The sequence below is a fragment of the Gadus morhua genome, chromosome 2, assembly GCF_902167405.1.
Source record: "Gadus morhua chromosome 2, gadMor3.0, whole genome shotgun sequence".
NCBI lineage: Eukaryota > Metazoa > Chordata > Actinopteri > Gadiformes > Gadidae > Gadus > Gadus morhua.
Genome location: NC_044049.1, coordinates 28,245,023 through 28,264,691, shown reverse-complemented (window position 1 = coordinate 28,264,691; position 19,669 = coordinate 28,245,023). Strand labels below are relative to the sequence as shown.

The 19,669-nt window shown below is 45.0% G+C and overlaps 1 protein-coding gene across 1 annotated transcript in view; it reads right to left on the bottom strand.

The window, feature by feature from the left end:
• Window positions 1-19,368, bottom strand: part of fbxl16 (F-box and leucine-rich repeat protein 16) — a 31,623-nt gene extending 12,255 nt beyond the window's left edge. Inside the window, exon 1 of the mRNA XM_030381306.1 lies at window positions 19,043-19,368. The gene's annotated coding sequence lies outside the window, so the exon portion shown is untranslated. The remainder of the gene's footprint in view (window positions 1-19,042) is intronic.
• Between the last annotated feature and the right edge of the window lie 301 nt (window positions 19,369-19,669).

The window sequence follows — 19,669 nt, the reverse complement described above, 5'->3', positions numbered from 1 at the left end:
TCGAGCAACCGTGCACAAAATACATTTCAAAGTGGGCAGGCCCATCGGGAGAGCCGGCAGAACGGCCTCGGGGTCTAGTGCTGCGTTTTAATATCCATCCGTCTCGGAGGTCCGAGGACGTTGCCTAGCGACACGCACAAACACGCCCCTTTTCCTCGGACGGCGAACTCGCCATCTCGGTTGAACTCAGTGGTGACCGAGTAAAATTCCGAGACAGAATTCAAGATGGCTGCGCCCATTGTGACTTCATTGTTTTCATTGTGCTTGGACCGCTTTGGTGGTTTAAATGGCAATTTCAATCACTCGTAATACTGCAATACCTTACTGCGTCCGGATCTCTGCCTATGGCCTATAGCCTACTTATTTTGGAGCGCCTGGTCCTCTGACAATGCTACCGCGACAACAGCTTTCCGGGTGGCGTCCATGTTTTCCTCCAACGACCGAGCGAAATAATAAAACGCTTGAAGTGTGGGCGTGGCGTCAGATCCGAGATCCGAGTCGGTTCGCAGAGAATACTCGAACGCAGCATAACACCGTCATATATATAAACTATAACCGCATTTCACATTAATCGCATTTATTACACAGGTCTTCTCAATGCCATGGAACGCTCTGTTCACTTGCATGGGCCCTTCACAACTTCCGGCGGTGAATTATATATGATAACTAGAAAATGCATTTCCTGCGGAAAATGCGCTGAGTGCTATAGTAGGCGCTGAATGAAAAGCACAAAGCATTCCAAAAAAATCCAGAAATGTGAAATGATTTGAACTGAAGAATCTGAAACGTCAATGTATTACCCTGCACTGTGTGTGTGTGTGTGTGTGTGTGTGTGTGTGTGTGTGTGTGTGTGTGTGTGTGTGTGTGTGTGTGTGTGTGTGTGTGTGTGTGTGTGTCTTTAAAGGCGCATTTCCACTGCAGGGTGCGGAACGGATCGGATCGCAAAGGTGCGGGTCGGATCGCGTTTCCACCGCCAAAAGTGGGCGTGACCCGGACTTTGCCGTACCCGTTCCGACCCCATTTTAGGGACTCCTCCGTTGCGGTACCCAAAACGAGACCAGACGCCTGAAAGGGTACCCTGGAATTCTAGCTACACCCCCCCTCCGTTGATTGGTCGACAGAATCGTCACTTCCGGGTGACGCGGGGATAAAAACAAACAAACAGTAGCCTCGAGGTATTATTCTTTACAATTAACATGTCGCGTAAAAAGCTTGCTTGGGCGAACAAGGAGGTGGAGACGTTCGTCTGCATTCTTGCGGAGGAAGACGTTGTTTACGATGTTTACGTAGCTGCCGCGGCGATCGACATCCGGCCTACCACAAAGGGTACTGTCGGCGGTGGAAACGCGACCTCGGAACTGAGCTGGGCTATACCGCCCCCTCCCTACCGCCCCTTTGCGATCCGATCCGTTCCGCACCCTGCAGTGGAAACGCGGCATAAGAGAATAGCGAGCCGGTGTGTGATTAAAAGTAGCTCAATAGAGTAGGAAAAGCCGCCCAATCTGGCAACACTGCCTGAACATCCTCCAAAAGTAGCCCAATCTGGCGGGGAAAAACAGCCCAATCTGGCAACACTGCTGAACGTCATCTCTCCTGCGACACCGTAAATCAATGAGACCAACTGAAAACCCGGTATGAAACTAAAACTGTGATTCTGATTTTTTTTTAAATGATATCGAAAATCCGTTTGGATGTTATTGAAGATACAATGTATAGATTTGTTAAATGGTTTGAACGAAGGTAAACGGTCGAAATCGACCGAGTTACGATGTCTTCAGAAATTAAGTGCCCGAATGGGCAGACGGCTGCAATGGGACCAACTAGAATATGACGGTTTGAAACTCAAACTGTGATTCTAAAGAAAGGGATATCAAAATTCTGTTTAGTTATTATTGAAGATCGTGTGTAGATTTGTTAAATGGTTTGAACGAAGATAAACGCTGGAAAATGGATTCAGTTACGTCTTAAACAGTTGACGTACCAGAGGACGGCTCTGACGTCCTCCCATTGACTCCCATGTTAAAAAAAGATAATATTTTAAAATTATAAAAAAAATATTCTGAAAAGAAACGCGCAATTCCAAGCTATTCTGAATGTTTTAAATTTTGAATGGTCTCTAGGTGAAAAATTGAGGAAGGAGATAGGTCCCAAAGTTTGTAGACAATAATAAAGAAAGAAAGAACGAAAGAACTAGAAATTAGGGATGCACCGAAATGAAAATTCTTGGCCGAAACTGAAACCGAATACACTGAAACAGTTGGCCGAAAGCCGAAACCGAATACCGAATGTGGCTTTTGCTTTTTCATTCATTTAGCTTTAATTTTTCACCATTGCGTAAATCAAACAATTAAATGTCCTTTATAAACTTTTTTGTCTTGCTTTTCAATAAAAAAAATCAATTACAAATTTGATACAAAATATTTATTTAACACTGAACGTTTTCTAACATTCCAGCAGACCTTATAGCAAGAATTTAAGAACAATGTACCTTTTAAATAAATTAGTAAAACAAAATATTTTTATTTGGCCATCTTTAAGCCCCCCTATATGCTGACTAGGGATGGGGATCGAAACCCGGTTCTATCAAGGACCCGGTTCCACTTTTTTCAAAATCCGAAAATCATTAACGTTTGGGCTAATCGATACCACTATCGAGACCCGTCGCTCATTTATAAAAAAAAATATCCCGTAGGTCCTGTAACGTAATGTTGCGTCCCTCGAGTCGCGTCACAGCAAACATGTATTACAAGTGAAACAAGTGAAGTCTGGCGGTTAACTTTGCTCGCGAGGGTGGCTGAACGGGCGAAAAGGGTGAAAATCATTTATTGTAAAGGGGGGAACACAACCTCAATGGCCAAGCACATTATCATTGTGCATCAAATAAAGGCCAAATGCAGTACCTTCGACTGTCTCCGAATTGAAAAGACTCCTCCCGTCTCCTCCGCCTCCTGTGGCACCACAGACGGGCCCGTCTTAATCATCCATTTATTCGTCCCGCATGTGAGTGTCAAACGTCCCGACTAGGCGGGGCGTTTGAAACAAATGTCAACTTACGTTCAAAGTTAAAAAACAGCTCGATCATTCAACATATCTAATAAATTACACTTGTAACTAAGAGCACACACATGTGAGTTGTTGATCACATGTTGAAATTATTTGTATACGTAACGCCATCTTTGAAAAAGATGTTTAACTGAAAAGTGTTTCAATCAACCTGGCTCTTCCCTAATTTGTTTTGGACAGGTGCGCTCGGCTCTTTTTTCATCTCCGTTTGTCATTTAGTTGTTTACAAGTACATGTCGACCTTTTTTCATCTCCCTTTATTGTCAGTTAGTTGTTAACAAACTTACGTGCGGCTCTTTTTTAGTCCAAGTAGTAGTATTAGCTCTTTTTTAATCCCTCTTTTTTTTTAGAAGTGCACCGGCTCATTCAACACTGGTTGCTTTTTTTTTAATCAATAATAAAAATGTTCGGTGTATTTTTTTCTGCCTTTTTACTCCTTCGTCCGAAACCGAAAATTATGGCAGGGTTAATGCATGTGTGTGCATGTGTCAACGGATATCAATGAGAGCAGCTGGAAACTGCTAGTTTGAAACTAAAACTGTGATTCTGAAAAAAGTATAAATGCTATCGAATTCGTTTCGGATGGTATTGAAGATACAAATGTGTCGATTTGTTTGATGGTTTCAACAATGGTAAACGGTTTAAATTTGACCGAGTTACGATGTCCTACGTAATTTAATTGTCCGAATGGGCAGATGGCTACAATGGGACCAAATCTAGAATATAACGGTTTGAAACTAAAACTGTGATTCTAAATAAAGTATAAATTATATAGAAATTCCGGAAATAATTATTTTCCCTCCATTGAAACCTATTCATATTTTTCGATCTAATAGGTCCCATGGGATGAAAATATATCTCATGATATATTTTTCAAAAGTAAAGGTTGTAGTGAGACCATATAGAGGACGTGCCTATTGAAATTGTTGCCAAACAAAAAATCCTTAAAAATAAGGGGAGATATATTTCTCAAAAGTAAAGGTTGTAGTAAGACTATAGAGGCCATGCCTATATGGAACACGTTTTGGAGCCCTAGATTCAACAATGGCGACGCTATTGAAATTGTTGCCAAATAAAAATTCCTCAAAAATATGAGGAGATATGTTTTTCAAAACTAAAGGTTGTAGTAAGACCATATAGAGGCCATGCCCATATGGAACAAGTTTTAGGGCTCTAGAGTCAATAATGGCGACGCTATAGAAATTTGACCATTGTCGTCGTCGTCGTTTTCAGTTTTGCCCTTTGCAGATGTTTCCTAAGCTTGCGGCTGAAAGCCGACAGCTCATAGAAGCCAATACAATTCACCGTTCTCTAAAGACGGCTCGTTTGGATGAAAACAAGGTTGTAGCTGGTTCTCTGGGTTATTTAGCTAGAGGTGTCATTTGTGTCGCAACGATGTTTCTGCGATGATCTATTGAACCGCAAACTCTGAATCTACTAATTTCTTTCCAACTTTACAGAAGTGAAATAACCATGGCAACCGGTCAAACAACTTTTTTTTGGCCATCTTCCTGCGTGCGCATCCGCCGTGTTGATAAACTAATCCTATCACCTTATCCCGCCCGTAAACAAGGGGGGCGCCATATTGGTTCCGTTTTGTGTTCGATCTTCCGGTTGAGCAACTCTGTCCATTATCGTACAGCATAAAACATTAGCAATTTTTGTCCAGATGACCAGCATTATTAATAGCTGACACAACAATACTGTGTTGTACACGGGAAAACCAGGGCAGAAGGTTGTGGGGCAACCTTCAATCTTCATCCTCCGCCGTCCAGCGATGAGGACCGGCATACGTGGTTAAAGACGCTAAAGGCGCTAAATTTGAAGAACCCTCCGAAAAAACCCTACGTCTGTTCTTTTCATTTTGTGGACGGCAGACCATCAGACCAACACCCATGCTCTGAGAAATGGTTGGGATATGTTATTCCTCCGGCGAAAAAGGCTTGTTGGATGCTTGTGACGCTCCAAGGTAAGATAACATTTTAACACTAACAGCTATCAAAATCACTAGTCGTTAGCCAGCTAGCGTCTAATGAGTATGATCAGCATATACCCGTAACCATGCCTTGATAAATGAACAGCATTACAAGATAAGATCAGGTCGAGGCTTTCTAATTTGGGACTGGTTACGTTGAAAGGCAGCAAAATGATTAACCTTATCGTTGATAACTTACTGATGTCTGATGCTGTTATTTCTACAGAACCCTCAACCAGCTCTGCAATCCAGGAGACTGATGGGATGACACACCGTGATGCTTCTACACAGGGGGAGTATACATTCATGGAAGATCACATCTATGCTGTCAGTGACTCACTCCATTGTCCTCTCCTCCATGACCAGGCAACACAGTGTCCTGAACAACATCTTGTACACACCGAACTTCTCCGGAATGATCGGCTGTGTCTACTGTACACTGGGTTGTCAGTGGATGCCTTTGAGGCTTTATCCGACGACCTGAAAGAAGGATGCAGCATCTCTCAGCTACATCCAAGGATCAACTGTTGATGACCCTGATGGAGCTCCGGCTGAACCTATTGCAGGACGACATCGCAGAGAGGTTCAGAGTGCCTCAGTCTGTGGCCAGTAGGATAATCTCTCAGTGGCTGGACTTCATGGAAGAGAAGATGAGGTGCTATGTTCCATGGCTGCCCAGCGAGACGATCCAGGCAACGATGCCACAGAGCTTCAAGGAACATTATCCATTAACCACATGCGTAATCGACGTTCTGAGACCCCTCTTCAGAAGGCTCACAATCTGGACTCAAGAGGCGAGTCTTACAGTCATTACTATGGACATAAGTCAGCAGGTCTATGTAATCTTCGTGGGGACATTATACAAGAAGATGAGGAATAAGATGTTCAATCAGTTATAAGTTCAATCAGTTGTAATGGTTACATGGTTAAAATGTTGTTTCTATTGTTGTTTGTATTGTTAATTTTTTTTTAAAGAGATATTCCTCCTTCTTGGTCCGACCGACCTTTCCACTATGTAAATATTGATACGCCTCGGTGCTCTTAAAGTTTTTCGTGGCCGACCCATCGACGCCCACCGACAGCACTAAATAATAAAAAATATCCCCATATGACACCTGAGGCCACCGCCGCATGTCATCCACCCACTCGGGGGAGTTCATTAACCTCGGGTGACGAAGTACAATCCCTCCATCCGAACTTTTGACATGTTTTTTTGTCACTACCCACGTTAGCCTCTCCATCTTAATTCGCCGGGTATTTCAATGTAGCTATCTAGCCGTAGCTAGCCGACCGGAAGTTTCAACACAAAGCGGAAGACAATAACATTTAAATAGGGGCGTGGCGGAATAAGGTGAATAGAGCTCGTAAGTCCGCCCCTTCTGGTAGAGCCCATGGGACCTTTGAGATCTTAAATATGAACGGGTTTCAATGGAGAGAAAGTAATTATTTCCTGGTCCCAGTCTTTATATGCCCTGGATTACACTGATGTTGTTTGTGGATTTAAAAGATAATTTTTCACTTCAAGAGTTTGACCGTTTATTGTGCATTTGTTCAATTAAAGGCTGTAGAGAAAACACAATGAGAAGACTACACGTCTCGTATGTGACCACATGCTCCCTGCGACTGGTGTGGGCAAGACCGACAATCTCCTCATCGGCATAACTGAAAATCTACACATGCCCTGACTTATAGTGGTTTTCACCTCTTTCAATGCTGTTATCCTCCCCTCGGAAAAGAGTGTTGAAGTGGAGCAGAGAGATCGGCATGTCTGTACCAGAGTGGTTGTGACGTATATCATTCGCGTCGAGAGCAGCGAGGGGCTGTAGTTCACAAAGCGGCCTGACGCAACACCTAACATTATCAAACTTCCTCGCAATTCTTTTTTGTTTTCTTTCCATGAAAAATTATAATCTATATCCACAACCAACCTGCGTGTAATCCAGGGCAAAGACTGGGATCAGAAATGGATTTCTCTAGATTAAAACCAATTCATATTTTAAGATCTCAGAGGTCCCATGGGGGTCTAACGGAAGGGGCGTTCTTACAAGCTCTATAATCTGCACCTTTTGAGCTCCTTTTGTTTTGACGGCCACTTCCTTTAAACCAATGGGACACGAGAGTACAGCGGAAGGAACCAATGATGTGAGGAGGAGGAACCCAACTGGAATACGGCAAAAAAAAGAACCGATAGTCATGTTATTATGACTCAAATTCTATGATAGTTAAGTCATTATGACTCTAGTTCTATGACAGTTATGTTATTATAACTAGTTATATGATAGTTAAGTAATTATGACTCTAGTTATATGATAGTTATGTTAGCATAACTCTAGTTCTATGATAGTTATGTTATTATAACTTGTTATATGATAGTCATGTTATTATAACTCTAATTCTCTGATAGTTATGTTGTTATAACTCTAGTTCTATGGTAGTTATGTTATTATAACTAGTTCTGTGATAGTTATGTTATTATAACTCTAGTTCTATGATAGCCATGTTATTATGACTCTAGTTCTTTGATGGGCTTATGGGCTTCTCCCATGGACTGACATGTCAGCTGTTCACCAGCAGCGTGGGCCCTGCCCCCACTCCCCGTGCCCCGTGTATATAACGAGACGCACAGCAGCCCACAAGAACTAAGACACAAAGATCTGAGTCACAAAGACCTAAGTCACAAAGCCCTCGATCACAAATACATAAGTCACAAAGGCCTGAGTCACAAAGACCTAAGTCACAAAGGCCTGAGTCACAAAGACCTAAGTCACAAAGGCCTGAGTCAGAAATAAATAAGTCACAAAGACCTAATTCACAAAGACCTGAGTCACAAAGACCTGAGTCACAAAGACCTGAGTCACAAAGACCTGAGTCACAAAGACCTGGGTCACAATGACCTAAGTTACAAAGACCAAAGTCACAAAGACCTAAGTCACAAAGACCTAGGTGACAAAGACATAAGTCACAAAGACCTGAGTCACAAAGACCTAGGTGACAAAGACATAAGTCACAAAGACCTAAGACACAAAGACCTAAGTCACAAAGACCTAAGTCACAAAGACCTAAGTCACAAAGACTGAGAATGAGTCACAGGGCAATTCAGACTCAGTATGACGAGGATTTGCAAAACACAACCGATAAATAAATAAAATAAATCACAGGCCTGGGATGGGTAGGCCTTCATAAGGGCCTATCACAGGCCTGGGACGGGTAGGCCTTCATAAGGGCCTATCACAGGCCTGGGACGGGTAGGCCTTCATAAGGGCCTATCACAGGCCTGGGACGGGTAGGCCTTCATAAGGGCCTATCACAGGCCTGGGACGGGTAGGCCTTCATAAGGGCCTATCACAGGCCTGGGACGGGTAGGCCTTCATAGGTCACTAATTAGTTGGTGTTTTTTAATGTATTAACTGCTGTCGGATGTAAAGGGAATTTCAGTAAATATGACAGAATGCTTCTGAAATAGATTGCCGACTATTTCTTTAATAAAAGGCATTACCTATCAGTCCTTCCTGACCATGTCCCAGCTGTAGAGCAATAAGCAGGGTTTTATAGATGATGACCCCTGGATCAGAGGATGCTTTAGTGTCTGATCACACTGAGGCAGCCTGCATTGTTCAATAGTCATGTCATCAGGTTCAACCCATGCATGTATAATAGGTTCAGCCTTCTACCGCCACTGGTTTAGAGAAAGGTTTATACACGTGAAACAACACGTGTTTTCATCACTGGTACGTTTGACCTAAAGTATAAAGTGGGCTCATGTCAAAATGCCTTTCTGTTCAAATGCAATCTTGCAAAGCATTGTGAGCAGGTCTATCAATGAGTGTCGACATACCAATTTTGACTCCCATTCATCAGTTACAACAAGGGAGCCTGCCAAACATTTTCTTTTGGTGTCGAAAATCATACTGGAGTTGGTTACAAGAAAGATGACTGAAGACAGTAAAAGTACAAAGACTCCAACTGTTGTGGTTCACTGTCTCTTCCACACATGGAAAGATGCAGATGGGGACTTAGGTCACTTACACGTCAGTCAACTGGGGGGCTTAATGTAAAAGTACTATTTTTATATGAATCATAAATTATGTATATATATATATATCATCAGAATAGGGTTAGGGTTACTTTCTATGACAGGTATATATGGTTTATTTTGCCTGGGACATGACGTATACAGCAGTAACCGGCTGTCCCCTTAGAGGAGAGCAGTAACCGTCTTTCCCTTAGAGCAGTAACCGGCTGTCCCCTTAATGGAGAGCAGTAACCAGCTGTCCCCTTAATGGAGAGCAGTAACCGGCTGTCCCCTTAATGGAGAGCAGTAACCGGCTGTCCCCTTAAAGGACAGCAGTAACCGGCTGTCCCCTTAAAGGACAGCAGTAACCGGCTGTCCCCTTAACGGAGAGCAGTAACCGGCTGTCCCCTTAAAGGACAGCAGTAACCGGCTTTCCATTAGAGCAGTAACCGGCTGTCCCCTTAACGGAGAGCAGTAACCGGCTGTCCCCTTAATGGAGAGCAGTAACCGGCTGTCCATTAGAGCAGTAACCGGCTGTCCCCTTAACGGAGAGCAGTAACCGGCTGTCCCCTTAATGGAGAGCAGTAACCGGCTGTCCCCTTAACGGAGAGCAGTAACCGGCTGTCCCCTTAACGGAGAGCAGTAACCGGCTGTCCCCTTAATGGAGAGCAGTAACCGGCTGTCCCCTTAACGGAGAGCGTCCAAAATAACCAGATGGCGGTCAGCCAATCCCATTCTCAGATTCAAAATCTCTGACTTCCATTTTGACACACATGAACATGCCATGAATCCCTGCGCCATGTTTACAGCAGGATCCTTTAACTAGCCTTAACAATGCAAAGAGAAAAAGATGTTGAGTTACAAGGTACACAGATACAGACAACTGAGTAACACACATACTGTAGGCTCCTAGTCTAGGCCCTGACTCATAGTCTAGGCCCTGACTCCTAGGACTATACTCCTAGTCTAGGCCCTGATTCCTAGGATTAAACTCCTAGTCTAGGCCCTGACTCCTAGGACTAAACTCCTAGGCTCTGACTCCTAGGACTAAACTCCTAGTCTAGGCCCTGACTCCTAGGACTAAACTCCTAGTCTAGGCCCTGACTCATAGGACCTGACTCCTAGGCCCTGACTCCTAGGACCTGACTCCTAGTCTAGGCCCTGACTCCCCCTAAGGGCCGGAAGCCTGACCCTACTAATGGCCCTAACCCCACTAAGGGCCCTGACCCCACTAATGGCCCTAACCCCACTAAGGGCCCTGACCCCACTAAGGGCCCTAACCTTACTAAGGGCCCTGACCCCACTAAGGGCCCTGACTCCCACTAAGGGCCCTGACTCCCACTAAGGGCCCTAACCCCACTAAGGGCCCTGACTCCCACTAAGGGCCCTGACCCCGCAAAGGGCCCTGACCCCACTAAGGGCCCTAACCCCACTAAGGGCCCTAACCCCGCTAAGGGCCCAAAGCCTGACCCCACTAAGGGCCCAGACCCCACTAAGGGCTCAAAGCCTGACCCCACTAAGGGCCCTGACCCCACTAATGGCCCTAACCCCACTAAGGGCCCTGACCCCACTAAGGGCCCAAAGCCTGACCCCACTAAGGGCCCTAACCCCACTAAGGGCCCTGACCCCACTAAGGGCCCAAAGCCTGACCCCACTAAGGGCCCTAACCCCACTAAGGGCCCTGACCCCACTAAGGGCCCAAAGCCTGACCCCACTGAGGGCCCTGACCCCACTGAGGGCCCTGACCCCAATAAGGGCCCTGACCCCACTAAGGGCCCTAACCCCACTAAGGGCCCTGACCCCACTAAGGGCCCAAAGCCTGACCCCACTAAGGGCCCTGACCCCAATAAGGGCCCTAACCCCACTAAGGGCCCTGACCCCACTAAGGGCCCTGAACCCACTAAGGGCCCTAAGCCTGACCCCAGGACCTTGCTGTGTAAACTTGGACCCTTCCAGCCTTCACCACATCTCACCTATAAAGCTGATCTCAGACCTTGCTGTGGAAACGTTTCAATACATTAGGAATAAAATGACAATACTTCTAGCAGTCTTTGTTTCACAAAGCATGACGTTTAAGCTGTAGCAAGTATATTTAGATATACAAGGCCAAGAGCCCTGCAATGCATAGAGTGCCACTTGTAGTCCTGTCGCATTCTTGAAGAAAGTAGTCCAATCCGGGTCGCTTTTAACTCACTTTATTTGTTAATGTATTTCGGTATGATAACTATGAAGCAAAAGGGGGGAATTGTATTTAACACGCGCAGAGAAAAGTACCGCAGAGCTACTTCAAGCCCCGGGGCTTCCCTCTTGGCTCTCGACGGGCTGCCTATGTTTCTGACCTCCAATCTGACTCCCGCTCTGGTTAGTATCAAGTAGGCGTGGCCTATGACGTATTGGCTCCGCCCTCGCCTGTCTAAATGTGCTGCCATCTGTGGCAGGAGTAGTTATTGCAGCTTATGTGTTCGATCCTGCTTCCTAGTGGCTATGTGAAGGTAATGCAGCTTGTGTGTTCGATCCTGCTTCCTAGTGGCTATGTGGGGGCAGCTTATGTGCTTAAAATACGTAACAGTCCATAGCAGCATGAAAGCCCTAACCCTATGTGCTAGTGAAGACCCACGATGAACACTAATGCCATTTCACAGAACACACTGTTCCTCCAATCACACAATCATCGTTATCTTGACTACGGCCATTGTTGTTGATTTGCCGATGAGGTCATAGGAGAGGCCAGAACAAAGTGCTGGTGTTGTGGGGCATGTAAGACCTCCAAACTCTGTGTAGAACGTAATCTGTAGACTCTGCAGTCTCAGGTGGATCTTGACCCTAGTTTCAGCTCATTTGTCAAACAGCTTGGATAATGAAATGCATGGTGACAATGTTTCTATGCTTTATACAACCTGTCAGCTTGTTTATATGGAATAAGTGAACTGAGTATTGGATTTACCTTCCAAATACGTGTCTTTGTTATACAAGCCTTTGTTGTTTCAGCAGTGCTGTACTGACAGTTTGTGGTAACAACTTCTATCAACAACTCTTTTCATCAATTAGCCCCATGTGAATGATTCAGATACTGGATGTTACATGATGATGCTGGAAGAACAACCACAATAAAGGTGGAACTATATTTGTACTACAGTCAAATCCTACATTTCACCCCTAAAAAAGATTCTATCATGTGTCTATTACAACTTACTTTGTTTCATATTTCCTGTGATGAGCAGTGATTGACAGTATTGGTAAGTAATACAATTGTTCATGGGGAAAAAAATCATGTGGTCATACCATGCTAGTTGTCGGTTGTACTGCTCTCTGCTCTATACTGTTTGAAAGACATGAAGGCGATCCCCTAGGAGAGCTAGCAGAGAGCTAGCAGAGAGCTAGCAGAGTGTGTGGGGTGGGGGGGGGGGGAGTCTCCAGGCAATGTCTACAATATCTAAACTCTGCCCTGAGAATGATTGAAATGTGAGGTTCTATTACATTGATATTGATATTATAAAATTGACATTGTGATGCTCAGAATATCCTGCCTCACTTACCCATATTGTGGACTTACTACTGAGAAGTGAGCTTCTGGTTTAGATGATAGGCAGGCCCCGCCCCACTGAGGCAGGGCCCGCCTAGGGGCAGAAGACTACAGGTTGTTGTTTTTGTGTTGTTGTTGTTTGTGTTATGTTAAAATGTAATTGCTGACTCATCAAACGGCGGCTTCAGTCCAACAACGTGAGGTCCTTATCTTCAGGCGGCCGTGTGCAGCAGTAGAGCACATGGCTCCTGCACGTGGAGGTCTACGGATGAGGTTATAATGGAATATTGATTTATTATATTCAGCCGATGGGGACCACAACACTATTCTGTCCCCCTTGAAGCGCTGTGTAAACAATACGTTGATGCTGTGATGATATGATCGCGATTCCAGTTCCCACCTGTGGCGCTTTAGGAATACAGGTCCTTCAGTTAGCCTCGCAGGGCTTCTGCTCGGTGCTCAGGAAAGCAGGTGAAAAGAAAGGAAGGAGCGCAGATGAGACGTCTGAGTCCACATCTGGCTGTGAGGTTGGATGAGGCCCTCGCAGCCCGCTTGTGTATTCCAGCTCTAGTCGGGTGTGGAGGTTCAGAGCACAGCGCAGTCCGGATTCACTCATGACCACCATGCTAGCAGGCTGCGGACGAAGTCCTGAGGGACACTATTGATGTGTTACTGGGGAACAGAATATGCTAATCTGTCCCAAGAACATTTAGCCAACAAGTTGATTATAAAATCAGAGCACACATTGCTAACCTGGGGTGCGTTTCCCAAAACAGTCAGGACGTTAGCATTTTGCAGACTTATTACTAAGCCCAGTTGTACTATGCAGCAGCCGAAGTACGAGTGTTTCCCAAAAATGTCCAGCTTACAAGCAATACATAGCTGAGCTCCTCGTTGATTAGCTGTACTTATCCGCTCATACAGGGAACAGATGTTTTCTGAATGCGGAGTTGGGAGTTGCTCTGAGGCGTTCAATCATTCACAGGTGGAAGCCTCACAAACTTTGATACTTAGACTACATGCTTGTTATACAGTTGTGGTTAATATTCGCCAACTTGATCGTGTATAGCCTACCTATCCTTTGCCATAGTTGCTGCAAACGGTTCATACGTTTATGGAAAATAGATAATTAGATAATAAGAAAATAGATAATTCAAACAATGAATTTGGTGAGAAATTTGCTTTGTCTACTCTATTTTTTTTTGGCCGCTTGCGTCTTGTTTCCTCAGTTCTAATGATGGATTATTGATGTTTAAAGTCTGTCGATCTCTTAACAGTACCTAGGCTGTATATTTCCCTTCTACAATATTTTGATAGCCTATTCATTTTGACAGGGGGGCAGAATCTTGTGTTGTCGCTGCAGTGGATGCATGTTTCTTGATTTATTTATTTTTTTAAATTGTAGGCTGTCAATGAATTCACTTCTCTAAAACCCACTGCCCGGAATCTTATCACATATTGAAAACTAACTGGGTTGTTGAAGAAAGTATTTGTGAGCCATTAAATATCCAGTGATGTTCAGACCCAAACATTCAGAGGCGCTACTGCTAGGGGTGTCAACGAATATTCGAAGTTCGAATATTCGTTCGAAATGTATCCAAAAACGCGAATTCGAACGTGAAAATTAATATTCGAATGTGAAAAAACACTCCCGCGGTACAAGCGCCTCTATCTGCTTTGTGAATGAGCCTCTGTCTGTTCGCGATGTCCCTCATAATATTCGAATGTGAAAAAACACTCCCGCGGTACAAGTGTAACAGACTAGTATTGTGAAGAGCGAATGTATTTTATCCCCTCGGGGTTTCCGTACTTGGATATAGGTATTCCAGCTCGGCTATGCCATTCAATAAGCATCCGAAGTAGAGCTCAGGGAGCTAGTAGTCTGGCTGGTGAAAGCTGCTATAACGCAATGTTCTCGGCAAAGTCCGAGACAGCTTTTTTTTCATGAATCCGAACGGTGCGTAGTGCTGGCCCTTTCGCTGGCATGGTGGAAGACGTAGGCGACATGCATTTTTTTCTTTATCGATTTTAATAGGCCTTCTCGATAAATGGTAAGCAAAGCAAGGAACGTTACCACTAGCATACTTTGTAACATTCAGAAGCGGGCGTCTTCTTCAGATTACTATAGTTTGCGCGCTTGCAGGTGTGGTGGTGAAATGCAAGCGATACAAAGTTGTGGCTTTTCATGATTAGGCCTCCACGTTACTGGGCTGTTTATATGATATATATATATCCCACTAATTTGAACCATGGTTTTGTCGCATTATTGACATATTGACGGCAACTGCGTAAAATAGGCAACCAGATATTCGAATAGTTCGAATTCGTGATTTTTTTCCAAACGAACATTCGAATGTCATTTTTGAGCAATTTTGACAGCCCTAGCTACTGCACTAACTCGGAATGCTGTTTGTGTAAAAAAGACAAATAAGACTGAAATCGGTCATGTGACCATGAATATCCAGGAAGAATGTGGCCTATGGACCTACAACAGCCCTAGAGCTGTTGTAGAGCTGTTTTTACCATGTTGGTAATAAGGACTCAGCCTGACTATCTTGTTGACTAACAGTCAGAGAGCCTTACCTTGCTAGTACAATGGAGTTTAATAACTTCCTCCATACTATGAGCTTACTTTGTAGGTGAAATGGTTTTGGGGAACACTTTCCTATTACTGTTGAGTCCCTAAGGCCCCGTTTACACGAGGACGAAACCACCCTCCAGAGTGGAAACCTTGAATACGCTCCGCCGTAGCGTTTCCGTCTGCACTGCCAAGACGCAAAACTCTGCTCAGATCTGCTCACGTCGCGTACGTTTTTACGTCACATACAGCGCCAGTACAGGGAAATAAACAAACATGTTGGATTATTTCCATGCGTCGGACCGTCAAGCTGCTCTGGCAGCTCTAATAACCTTACAGGAGTCTTTCCACGAAATGTACAGGATATGTACAAATGTATGTATGTGTGCAAATGTATGATAGTATTACTGCACAGAGAAGGATCTGTAATTATGTTTTGGTTTTCGCAGCGCAGATAAGAGAAGTAGGAAGATTCTACGCATGCACTCAGTCAGACATGGCGGTGTTGTGTGATAGTGTATCACAGCACCACCTAGCCGCCTGAAATGCATACCCAATCGAATTCCACTCACTTTTGCGTCACCGTATGCACGCAGATTTCCTCCCGAAAACGCTTGTCGAAACGCAGAATAAAAAGTGAAGAAGCGACACCACTTTTACGACTTCTGTTCAGACCGTCATCATGTAAACGCAGCCTCAGAGGTAGGTTGCTAAAGAAGTTAGCAACTATGCTTTTGGGAAGCTAACCCCTGTCCATTCCGTCCAATCAATGTTAAAAGGTAAATATGTAGCATTTCTGCATTAGAAGATCTAAAAACGACTCAATCTATGTTATATATTTTGTTGAGTTCTCTACTTTATTGAGGATCAGAGAACTCCATCTGTGAATTCACAGGTCCGTTACGTTTGTTCGCATGTTCCGCCTCCAGACCTCAAAGGAAAAACAAATTGTAAGCCGCTAGGGACCGCATCTATGGACCGCATCTATGGAGACCATATTTCAACAGCGATCTAGCTTACTACGAAGTGGTCATGCGGTCCTGTCTACCACCAAGCTTATGTCAATTTTCACACAGATAGACTAACATGAGTATGAGAAAGTTATATACTATAGGACAGCTGAATTCATAATAGAATCCATCCAGACTCAACAAATCAGTATTCTGTGGGAAACAAGCAATACGCTCATCAAGGAGTCTTACTGTGATTGTTTTGACCACTGATAAAAGTGTTAGCCTACCACACCTAACATCAACTGCATCTGTAGGTAAGTTAGCAAGTTAAAGTTATGTCACTTGCCGCAATTTTATATGAAGGAAATTACATGACATATTCACCAGCTGGTTCTAGAGAGGATAAGATCTCCAGCTGGTCCTAGAGAGGAGAGGTTCTCCAGCTGGTTCTAGAGAGGATAAGATCTCCAGCTGGTCCTAGAGAGGATAGGCTCTCCAGCTGGTCCTAGAGAGGAGAGGTTATGGCTGGTTCTAGAGAGGAGAGGCTCTCCAGCTGGTTCTAGAGAGGAGAGGTTATGGCTGGTTCTAGAGAGGATAGGCTCTCCAGCTGGTTCTAGAGAGGATAAGATCTCCAGCTGGTCCTAGAGAGGATAGGCTCTCCAGCTGGTCCTAGAGAGGAGAGGTTATGGCTGGTTCTAGAGAGGAGAGGCTCTCCAGCTGGTTCTAGAGAGGAGAGGTTATGGCTGGTTCTAGAGAGGAGAGGCTCTCCAGCTGGTTCTAGAGAGGATAGGCTCTCCAGCTGGTTCTAGAGAGGAGAGGTTATGGCTGGTTCTAGAGAGGCGAGGTTCTCCAGCTGGTTCTAGAGAGGATAGGCTCTCCAGCTGGTTCTAGAGAGGAGAGGTTATGGCTGGTTCTAGAGAGGCGAGGTTCTCCAGCTGGTTCTAGAGAGGATAAGTTCTCCAGCTGGTTCTAAAGAGGAGAGGCTCTCCAGCTGGTTCTAAAGAGGAGAGGTTATGGCTGGTTCTAGAGAGGAGAGGCTCTCCAGCTGGTTCTAGAGAGGATTAGTTCTCCAGCTGGTTCTAGAGAGGAGAGGCTCTCCAGCTGGTTCTAGAGAGGATAAGTTCTCCAGCTGGTTCTAGAGAGGAGAGGCTCTCCAGCTGGTTCTAGAGAGGAGAGGCTCTCCAGCTGGTTCTAGAGAGGATAGGCTCTAGAGAGGAGAGGTTCTCCAGCTGATTCTAGAGAGGATAGGTTCTCCAGCTGATTCTAGAGAGGATAGGTTCTCCAGCTGGTTCTAGAGAGGATAGGTTCTCCAGCTGATTCTAGAGAGGATAGGTTCTCCAGCTGGTTCTAGAGAGGATAGGTTCTCCAGCTGGTTCTAGAGAGGATAGGCTCTCCAGCTGGTTCTAGAGAGGAGAGGTTATGGCTGGTTGTTGTACCGGAGAGGTTCTATGTTCGACCAAAGAAGATAGGTTATATGTTCTGCCACAGAGGAGAGGTTCCAGATGGTTCTAGTAGAGAGGAGAGGTTGTAGATGGTTCTAGTAGAGAGGAGAGGTTCTAGCTGGTTCTAGTAGAGAGGAGAGGTTGTAGCTGGTTGTTCAAGCAGAGGGAAGAGGTTCTATGTTATACCATAAAGGAGAGGTTCTAGCAACAGACTCTCTTGAGTGTGAAATGGCGCACTGTCCTTTTTCGCCAAAAAGATCTGACTGAGATCTTGGAGGAAAACACGTTAAAGCCCGATAAAAAATTATAGTTTGTTGTCATTTGTCAATCCCTGTTGTGTAATTAAAATAATAAGCAACACAATTAAATTAACTACCAGAGCTTTGAAACACTTTCCCCCAGATTTGAATTATACTAAACTAAAACAAATGTACACCTTCAATCAGAATCACAATGCATTCATTATATCCAGTGGAGCTATAGGCTATATAGGAAGAATTATTATTGTCTGAAAAATAGTCATACATAAATGCATGCTTGAAATAATCCTAATATTTAAAACAACTACTTTTCCCTGCATTCATAAAGGATTATGTCTTCTGAAGTAAGCATCATGAGCAAAGAATTCAAACGCGTTCTACATGAAGATGGTCAGAACCTCACATCCTGTCTCCCAGGCAGGTCTGTATCCATAGCAACGGTCCTCTCCCGACAGGCGGACCGATGAGGAGACATTAGTAAACCAACCGTTCAGAGAGGGCCAGGGGATTGGGGATGAGGCGCCTCATCACACGTTCTGTTGTGACGTCAAATCACACACGTCTTCCTTTGAGGACCACATGAACAAATAAACATCTCATGACGGTAATACGGTGGGACCATGGGCCTAGCGGAACACGTCAGACAGAGCCGTCATCCCGGACCTCTGAGTCAGACCGCAGATCGCTCGGTGGGATCAGTGATGGACGCTGAACTGCTGCTCTAGGCGTCACAGGGAGAGGCCTGTGATGTGATGTTGATTTGATTCAGATAAACATCGTTGAGTGAAAACTCCATTGTCCTTAATATTTAGAGCAAACAACAAGTACAACCCGCCTCCCGTCGCTCTCGACCCGCGGTAACAGAACCAGTCGGTATATCTATATATACACACCAGTCTGTATTGTGGAGCAGAATGGAAGAGAATGGCGCTGACGTCATTGAAAGACATTCACGTCATTGTTCCCCTCCTACCCGCTCGATGCGGCTGATGTCCACCGATACACAACCACCCTAACAATACAACACAAAGCCCGCACTCCTAGGGTTGTGTCGTATGCGTTTGAGTAGCATCGGAGGAGCAGGATGGCCCTGGTGGGCGGATGGAGGATGGAGGAGGGAGGAGAGAGGATTGAGGATGCTCCAGAACCACAACCCCGCGCGTCATGGCCGGTGGTCCTTACCCGCTATAACCTGCCATCCTCTCCGGCTAACCCTCGCGGTTCACCATCGCTTACCTTTCTGAGAAGATAAACGTGTTTAATCCATGGTCATGTCGGTGTTCTCGCGGTATGTCTGGGTCACGTTCCGCAGAGACGGAATAAAGACGCGGTGCTGCCCGTCCGGACGGGAGGCCAGAGAGCAGCAGCCAATCCCGAGATCAGATCCTCTGTGTCCTGTATATGTATATATATATATGTATGTATATATACATATATATATACATACATATATATCCTCTCCTCTAACCCGACCCTGCAGCCGAGGACCGAGCAGTGTTCAGTATCAGAGAGCTTCTCTCTCTCTCTCTCTCTCTCTCTCTCTCTCTCTCTCTCTCTGCTATTCTGCGCTCCTGCAATAGAATATTCCTCCCCCACAAAAGAGCCGCCCTCTGCCTCGTAATGTCTCTCTCTCTCTCTCTCTCTCTCTCTCTCTCTCTCTCTCTCTCTCTCTCTCTCTCTCTCTCTCTCTCTCTCTCTCTCTCTCTCTCTCTCTCTCTCTCTCTCTCTCTCTCTCTCTCTCTCTCTCTCTCTCTCTCTCTCTCTCTCTCTCTCTCTCTCTCTCTCTCTCTCTCTCTCTCTCTCTCTCTCTCTCTCTCTCTCTCTCTCTCTCTCTCTCTCTCTCTCTCGCAAACAGACCGGTCC